We start from the raw sequence: 9,556 nt of genomic DNA on the forward strand, positions 1-9,556 counted from the left end.
TTCAGATGGAGGGACGAGATGACGCATCCTCGCATCCTACGTCTTCCCCCTGCACGGCCAGGAAGGCAGCAAACGTGGCAGGAAGTTGGGGGGGTTGAGGGGACCAAGCCGGTTGCTATGGAACCACGCTCGCTGCCTACCAAAGCGTGAACACACGAAAAGACAAGGCCTTCCCGCCTCCCCGGCCCTGCAGTCACGGTAATTAGCCGGCAGCTCAGGAGAGACTGTGTGTGACGGGAATTACCTCATCGTGGAGTCAAGAGGAAGAGGAACGGGATGACTTCTCGATAATGGCTCAGATCAGCCTGTCCGGAGGTGGCAGGGAGCCAGGGAGAGGTGTGGTGGTAAGGCCAGAAGCCGAACCGGGCTGGCCGATGGTCTCGGGGGCCAGAATCCGTGGCTCCCTACTGCAGGCCGCAGATTCTTCTTCTTCTTATTGTACTTGTTAAGTGTTTACTCTGTGCCAAGCACTGTTCTGAGCACTGAGGTAGATACACGTTAACCAGGTTGGACGCAGTCCCTGTCCCGCATGGGGCTCACACCCTTAATCCCCGTTTTACAGATGAGGTAACCAAGGCCCAGAGAAGTGAAGTGATTTGCCCAAGGTCACGCAGCAGACGGTGGCAGAGCCGGGATTAGAACCCAGGTCCTTCTGACTCCCAGGACCGTGGTCCATCCGCTAGGCCACACTGCTTCTCTGACCCGGGGTCCCACGGGGGTGGATGGGAGCCGAGCCCCTCGCCGGCTGCCGTGGGCGTCCCCGGCGTGTGGAGGTGCTGGGGTAGGGGACCCTGGTGGGGGGACGTGTAGGAAGCAGCCCGTTTCCAGGAACAGGAAGGGGAGGGAGTTCAGGGGAAGGGAGTCGGAGGGCCAACCGCCGATGCGGGAATTTCTCCCTCCGGCTCTCAAGGGGCCACAGAACTGGAGCGGAGAGTGGGCGGGACAAGAAGGCCCTGGCCTCGGTCCCTTGGCCCTATGAAGCCAGCCCTGGGAGGAGCCGTGGACAAGGATGTGGGGAGTCCCCTGGGACCTGGGAGGGTCCCCCTCATCCTCTTGCCTGATGTCGCAGTAGCTGAGGCCCTCAGAACTCTTCTCCTCCTCCTCAAAATCCTTCAGTGGCAGCCGGTTCATTCCCTCCACCTCAAACACTGACCATTAGCTCCCCCAGAATGCTCTCCTCCACACCAATCAATCAATCAGTGGTATTTATTGAACTCTTACTGTGTGCAAAGCGCTTGGGAGAGTACAATATAACAGAGCTGGTAGACACATTCCCCGCCCATGATGAGTTTGCAAGCTAGAGGGAGAGAGAGACATTTATTCGAATAAATTGCTCACTGCAATAAATTCAACACACTGCAGTTGCGACAGGCAGGATTCCTGCCCCTGAGGAGATTGAACTCTGAGGTGAGAAAATTCCCAACTAATCCCGCCTCCGTCACTCGTCTGTTGTGAGAACTTGGGCAAGTCAGTTCACCGCTCTGAGCCTCAGTTCCCTCCTCTGTAAAATGGGGTTGAAGACTGCGAGCCTTCAACCTGAAGGCTGATTACTTTGAATCTACCCCAGCGCTCAGAATGGTGCTTGGCACAGAGTAAGCGTTTAACGAAGACCATCATTAAAAAAGAAAGCATTCATGGATGAATGTACGGTAGTTGAAAGCAAGTGAGAGGAGAGACAGATGATTGAGATGAGAATTCCCTCCAATTTAGACAGCGAGCCCCATGTGGGACAGGGACGGTGCCCAATCTGATAAACGTATATGTACCTCAGTGCTTACAGTCGTGGTTGACACATAGTAAGCAATTTAAAAATTCTATTTAAAATTAAAAAAACAGAGGAGAAGAAATCAAAAATAAATAAATAAACAGGTCCAGGCTGGCAGGGAAATTCTTGCCTAATCGGTGGTGAGCATATGTTTCCGAGGGATGAATATAAAGACGGGAGGAGGCGGATTTTGGCCTGGGAGATTCCTTCCCCCTTCCTTCCCTTGGGCTTCCCTGTCCCTTGGCACAAGACACTCAGTTCTGGGTCCTTTTCTGTTCTTCATCTACACCCACTCCCTTGGAGAACTCATTCGCTCCCACACGGCTCCCATCTCTATGCAGATGATTCCCAAATCTCCATCTCCAGCCCTGATGGCTCTCCCTCTCTGAAGTCTCACATTTCCTTCTGCCTTCAGGACATCTCTACTTGGATGTTCCACCGACACCCCAGGACTTCGCATGTTCAAAACAGAGCTCCTTCTCTTCCCACCCAAACCCTGTCCTCCCTGTGACTTTGCCATCACTGTAGACAGCACCACTTTTCTTCCCGTCTCACAAGCCTGTAACCAGAGCGTTATCCTTGATTCACCTCTCTCGTTCAACCCACATATGCAATCTGTCACCAGATCCTTTACAACATTGCTAAAATCCACCCATTCCTCTGCATCCAAACTGCTACCACGTTAATCCAAGCACTTTTCCTATCCCACCTCGATTACTGCATCACCCTTCTTGCTGATCTGTCTCTCCCCACTCCAGTCTGTACTAAGCTCTGCTGCCTGTTAATTTTTCTACAAAAATGCTCGGTCCATGTTTCCCCGCTCCTCAAGAACCTCCAGGGGTTGCCCAGCCACCTCCGCATCAAACAGAAACTCCTCACCGTCGTCTTTAAAGCACTCGATCGTCTTGCCCGCTCCTATCTTACCTCACTGCTCTCCTACTACGTCCTCAGCCCGCAGACGTCATTCTTCTAATGCCAACCTTCTCACTGTACCTCGACCTCGTCTATCTCGCCTCCAACATCTCACTCAAATCCTACTTCTGGCCTGGAACAGTCTTCCTCTTTAGATGTGACAGAGGATCATTCTCCCCACCTTCAAAGCTAATCTCCTTGCACATCTCCTTCAAGTGGCCTTCCCTGAGTAAGCCCTCATTTCCTCTTCTCTCACTCCCTCCTGGGTTGCACTTGCACTTGGATTTGCACCGCCCCCCCCCCCCCCCCCCCCCCCGCCCCGGGACTTATGTAAATACCCGTAATTTATTTATTTATACTAATGTCTGTCTCTCCCTCTAGTCTGTAAACTCATTGTGGGCAGGGAGTGTGTCTTCAAGACACACTCCTCAAGACTGCTACACTGTACTCTCCTAAATGCTTAGTACAGTGAGCACACAGTGAGTGCTCAATAAATAGGATTGATTGACTGGTCGATTGAGGCTGTGCTGATTCTGACTTTCTGATTCCTGAGCGCAGAGGGGACCTAACAGGGTCAGAGGTGCCTGTGCTGATGAAAATGCGAAAGCCCCTGTCAATCTCCCCTTGCGGGACCCCCCCCCCCCATCCCCAGAAATGGGACAGAACGGGATCGCCTCCCACAGAGCCCAAAGACAAGGCCCCTCTCAGATGGAAAAATGGCTACCTTTAAGGTATTTGTTAAGCGCTTACTTTCTGCCAGGCACTGGGATAGATACAAGATAATAGTGATGCTAAGCAGTGGGATAAATACAAGCATATTGGGTTGGACACACTCCTCACAGTCTTAATCCCCATTTTGACAGATGAGGTATCTGAGGCACAGAGAAGTGACGGGATGGACCCAAAGTCACACAACAGACAAGTGGCAGTACCTCGATTAGAACCCATGTTCTTCAGAATCCCAGATCCGTGCTCTATCCACTAGGCCTTGTTGCTTCCTCTCTTCCTTCCTCCCTCTAAGGTACTTTACAGACAAATTTCCAAATAGGACAAGAGATCAGAATCGTGGCCAACATGTAGAGAATCCCTATTGACTGAAAAGGAAATTTTCAAGTTGGGGGTTTTCCGAGACAATTGGAAATCAACAGAAAAGCCAAAAAAGAGGTCCCTGTTGAGAAAGAATCAGAATACGGTATAGATGGGCGCATCTTGATTTTAAAGACAGACACGATGCAGGAAGGGCCAGCAGTCATTGTTTTCTAAAATACAATGGCAAGATTCATTCATTTATTCATTCAATCGTATTTATTGAACACTTATTGTGTGCAGAGCACCGTACTAAATGCTTGGAAACTTTATTTTGGCAACAGAGACAATCTCTACCCAACAACGGGCTCACAGTCTAGAAGATATTAGACCATCATTGATTACCTCCATAATCACTTTTAAAGATACCAATATCAAAAATGCACATCAGCTTCCAGAAGCAAGAAAGATCTCAGTATCAAAATAATGACAATGATGATGATGATAATGCTGATGGAAACTTCCATCTGGAAGGATGGATGGACTATTGTCTGGAGACTTTTTTATTATTATCGCTAGTATTATTATTATACACATGAAGTGCTAACTCTGTGACAAGCACTGTTCTAAGTCCTGGAGTAGATACAAGTTAATCAGGTTGGACAGAGTCTCTGTCCTCCTTGAGGTTCGCATTCTAAGTAGGCGGGAGAACCCACTTTACAGATGAAGCCCAGAGAAGTGAGATGATTTGCCCAAGATCACACAGCAGACAAGTGGCAGAGCCAGGATTAGAACCCAGGTCCTCTGGCTCCCAGGCCCGGATTCTTTCCACTAGGCTACACTGCTTGTTGTTCTGTAGGAAGAAGAAGTTGCCCAGAGGAATTGATTCTGGTGTCGTTGGCTCGCACAACATCGCTCACACACTCTCCTCTTTGCCAGTCGTGTTTCCCGCTGGGGGACATAGTGCCATGAGAAAGTTGGGGTTGGCGAGGGGGGCGGCCAGAGATGCAGCACACTGCAAAAGGCACCTGAAGGTTTTTAGGTACCTTTAAGAACAAGAACAAAACTGGGAGCCCCAAGCGGGACATAGACCATGTTCAACCTGATTAGCTTGTATCTACCACAGCGCTTAATACAGGTGGTCAGTCATTTGTATTTATTGAGGGCTTACTGTGTGCAGAGCACCATACTAAGCGCTTGGGAAAGTACCATATAACAAGCATAGTGGATAGAGCACGGGCCTGAGATTAAGAATGTCATGAGCTCCAATCCCGGCTCCGCCACTTGTCTGCTGTGTGACCATGGGCAAGTCACTTCATTTCTCTGGGCTTCAGTTACGTCATCTGTAAAATGGGGATTGAGGCTGTGAGTCCCACGTGGGACAGGGACTTCGTCCAGTCCGATTTGCTTGTATCCACCCCAGCGCTTAGTCCAGTGCCTGTTACACAGTAAATGCTTTATAAATACCACGATTATTATTATTAAAACAGACACATTCCCTGCCCACAACGAGTTTACAGTCTAGCGGGGCTTACAGTCTAGTACAGTGCCTGGCACAGAAAAAGCTCTTAGCAAATACCATTAAAAAGCAAAAAGAATGTGCACAGAGGAATCGATTCTGCTGGCGATGGCTCGCACAGCACCACTTACACTCTCTCCTCCCTCCCGCTGCGGGGACCAAGCGCAACGAGCAAGAGGGCAGACAGGGATGCAACACCCGGCAAAGGGCACCTGAAGGTTTTGACATGGGAGGTTTACAGCTGAAGCCACTGCAGCACCGTTGCAGAGACTGTACTCCAGAGCCAGAGCCAGCTGCTACGGGCTTGGCTGCTCACGGTAGCCAGCTATTTTCTCACTGGACCGATCCACGCGTCACGGAACGCCCCGGTGGTTCTTCGGTCCGAAAGCTTCGGCGCCGATGGCTGAGCCGAGAAGCGGGGCTTGAGCCAAGGCCTCCCGGTGCCGGGGGGAGGAGGGGGAGCTCTTTCCGCTGGCCCAAAAGCAGAGCTGTCTAAATAAAACATCCCACCCGGGTTATGTGCATTATATAATTCACAGCAGAGCCATTGCAGCATTAAGAACAAAGGATTCCTGAGCATACCGGCTCCCAGGCTAAAATGTCAGCTCACAGTGGCGAAGAAGAGAAGCAGCGTGGCTTCGTGCATAGAGCACGGGCTTGGGAGTCGGTCATGGGTTCTAATGCCGGCTCCGCCACTTGTCTGCTGGGTGACTTTGGACAAGTCACTTCACTTCTCTGGGCCTCGGTGACCTCATCTGCAAAATGGGGATTGAGACTGTGAGCTCCACATGAGACAGGGACTGTGTCCAACCCGATTTGCTTGTACTCCAGCTCTTAGTACAGTGTCTGGCACATATTAAGTGCTTAACAAATACCGTTATTATTAGTAGTAGTGGAAAGAGCACAGGCCTAGATATCTGAGGACCTGGGTTCTAATCCTTGCTCTGCCACTTGTCCCCTCTGTGACCTTGGGCAAGTCACTTAACTTCTGTGTGCATCAATTTTTTTATCTGCAAATGAGGATTTAATACCCGGTCTCCCTTCTACATGGACTGTGAGCCCCAGGTAGAATTTTATATTCTTCTTTCTACCTTAGTGCTTGGCACATAATAAGCATTTAACAACAAATATTATTATCATGTTATTATTATTTTCTGAAAGTGAGTAAACTCCAAGAAGATTTGGAAAGAATTTATCAATACAAAAGTAACCACAAATCAAGCAAAGGGAATCACAAAGCTTCTCAGATAATTAATCCCCTGGCATTAGATGACTTCATTGAAGATGAATTGAAGATTAATTAGACTGTGTCCAACTTGATTAGCTTGCATTTACCCCAGAGCTTAGTACAGTGCCCGGCAATATCAAATACTTTGATAGAAATAATTGATTTATGTTTGCAAAAAAAAGTGCTTTCTCAAAACAATTACAGGGGCATAAAGACGAGGCATTTTTAAAAAATCAAAAAAAAAAAAGAGCTGCTAGGATAACTGACAGATGGAAACCTGCCTTTAGATCCTTTAGATCCCTGGGGAGGCTGGGGAGGCTACAGAGCTTCTGGAGGCCCTGGATACTGTGAAGGCAGTGGAGGCTGTGGAGGCTGCAAAGGCTGCTGAGGCAGAAACTGGGAGTCTGTGAATGCAGTGGAGGTTGTAGAGGCTGCAGGTGTTGTGGAGGCAGTGGAGGCTGTGAAAGCAGTGGAGGCTGCAAATACCTTTTAGGCAGAAACTGTGAAGGCTGCGGAGGTCGTGGAGACAGTGGAAGCCGTTGAGGCTGAAGAGGCAGGGGAAGCTGAGGAGGCATATCTGAGTCAGTAGAGGCTAGAAAGGCTGTGGAGGCTGCCGAGGTGCCCGAGGGAGGCTGTAGAAGCTTTGGAGGCTGTGGAGGAAGTGGTGGTTGGAACTAGTGACTCTTGCTTGGAGCGAAAAAGTGTCAAGGCATCTTCCCTCAGAAACTGCTTTATTTACTCATTGTAACAGTAGATATCTTGGTTTGCTCGTTCTTAAAATTGCTAAATGGGCTTGTGTAATTTGTTATTTGGGGTGGAGACACTCGCTGATCTACTAATCTCGCATTCACCCTAATGCTAAGCCCAAGCCATGGTCCATCATAAGCTCTTAATAGATTCCATTAAGTGCCTATCAAAACTCTTCTAAAAAGCCACCTCCCCTAGGAGGCATGCCTTGACTGATCTACCCACGATCCCAAGCATGCCGTTCTCTTTCAGCTTCACACTCCTCGACACTTCTTGATTTCTATAAGTATTTAGCTGCCTGGCTTTAATATTTATATTTACTTTCATGCTTTCTAACAATCAATTGTATTTATTACTGTGTGCAGAGCACTGTACTAAGTGCTGGAGGAGAACAATATAACAGAGTTGGTAGACATGTTCCCTGCCCACAGTGAGTTTACAGTCTAGCTTACAGTCTACCATTCATACTGCTAGAGAGCATGAGAGTAAATATAAAGATTAAAGCCAGGCAGCTAAATAGTTATATGAAGTTATGTATAAGCTAAATACTTTTATGTGTATATATAACATATATGTGTAACACACACATCAGTGTATCATACTAATCATTGTAATAATAATAATTATTATTAAGGTATTTGTTAAGTGCTTACTATGTACCAGACACTGTTCTAAGCGCTAGGGTAGTTAAATACTTACTATGCACCAAACACTGTACTAAGCGCTGGGGTAGATACCACAACATCAGGTGAGACACAGTCCCAGCCCCACACAAGGCTCACAGTCTAAAGGGGAGGGAGAACTGGTATCGAATCCCCATTTTATAACTGAAGAAGGAAATGAGGCCCAGAGAAGTTAAGTGACTTGTCCAAAGTCACACAGCAGAAAAGTGGCAGGGTCGGGATTAGAACCCAGGTCCTCTGACTCCCAGGTCCGGCCTCTCTCCACTAGGCCATGCTGCTTCCCATGGCCTAGGCGATGTGTGCCCCCTTGTCTTCCTCTATAAAATGCCAGCTCGGTGAATGTACCTTGGGCTTATTGGTCAAGCCCTTTTTCTATGCTCAGTTTCTAGGAGATCCCCCTTAAATGATAATAATTATAATAATGATGGTATTTGTTAAGGACTTACTATGTGCCAAGAACCATTCTAAGCGCTGGAACCCTGTTCTAAGTGCTGGAACACTGTTCTAAGCGCTGGATGGTGGTGGTGATGATGATGATGATGATGATGAAGGCGACCCTGGGGCTATCATCAGAAAATATATTGACGAGCGTGAAGAATGCTTGAAGAGAAGAAGGAATTTCAGGGAAGCTACTGGGAAAGTCCCCAGTGCTGTAACTCTGAAGCTAAGTGACTAAGTGACTGCAAGGAATCTGGGTCGAATGGCGTAATGGAGATGTTACCTATTGGAATGTCTGGACCAGAAGCTACCGTAGCAATCGAACTGTTGAGTGCGTGAAAAGTACCGGGTCCTGAATTATTGCAGAATTTCTGGTTCGGCAACCTCACAGCAGCACGTGGAGTTATCTCAAGATGGCTTGTGGGAGCACCTCAAGAGAAATGCCCCGGTTTGAAGAAATCCCGAAACAGAATTCTTGAACAAAAGATCCAAATCCTGCAGAACCAGTGAAACATGGGCCAATTCCTTGTTTACCTTCCTCCTACAAACTACAACCCCCTCTCAGCACAGCACCTGGAGAGTTTCCAGTCCTCTACCAGCCTCAGCTGTGGGAGGGAGAGTCAAGCAGAGGCCTACCCATTCCATTCCTAGCTTGGCCAGTGACTAGCGGGTGGCAGACAATCTGCTACAAGTCAAAACTCACCCGTGCTGGGCAGCAGCGGCATGGAAGAGAGTCAAGAGTGGAGACTCAAGTTTACTGTGCCGAAGAAGGCAATAACGAGTCACTTCTGTATTTTTGCCGAGAAAATTCTATGGAACCCCAACCAGAATGACTGCAGATGGAGGTGGGGTTTTCTGGGAGAGAGGTGTCCACAGAGTTGCTGTGGGTCAGGAATGATTCGACGGCATAAGACAAGACAAACTACAGTAAACAGGACAAGGAGCATTTGTGGATGCTGAGCTCTGTTCTCTAGCCTGTGCTTTGGAGAGTGGGGTCATGCTAATCTCTGCAGCTAAACCCTCTTCTCCCCCCTTTCCCTCTGTTCCTCCCCCCTCCCGTCCCATCCCCTCAGCACTGTACTCGTCCGCTCAACTGTATAGATCATCATCACCCTATTTATTTTGTTTAATGAGATGTACGTTACCCTGATTCTATTTATTTGCTATTGTTTTAATGAGATGTTCTTCCCCTTGACTCTATTTATTGCCATTGTTCTTGTCTGTCCCTCTCCCCCGAT

General features: G+C 48.4%; 1 non-coding gene across 1 annotated transcript; it reads left to right on the forward strand.

The window, feature by feature from the left end:
• The first annotated feature begins 8,873 nt into the window (after window positions 1-8,873).
• On the forward strand, window positions 8,874-9,011 carry LOC114813987. Its single transcript, XR_003761731.1, has one exon. It is a non-coding gene; the product is annotated as a small nucleolar RNA SNORA7 (small nucleolar RNA).
• The last annotated feature ends 545 nt before the right edge of the window (window positions 9,012-9,556 follow it).

This window comes from Ornithorhynchus anatinus, chromosome 8 (assembly GCF_004115215.2).
Source record: "Ornithorhynchus anatinus isolate Pmale09 chromosome 8, mOrnAna1.pri.v4, whole genome shotgun sequence".
In the NCBI taxonomy this organism is placed as follows: domain Eukaryota; kingdom Metazoa; phylum Chordata; class Mammalia; order Monotremata; family Ornithorhynchidae; genus Ornithorhynchus; species Ornithorhynchus anatinus.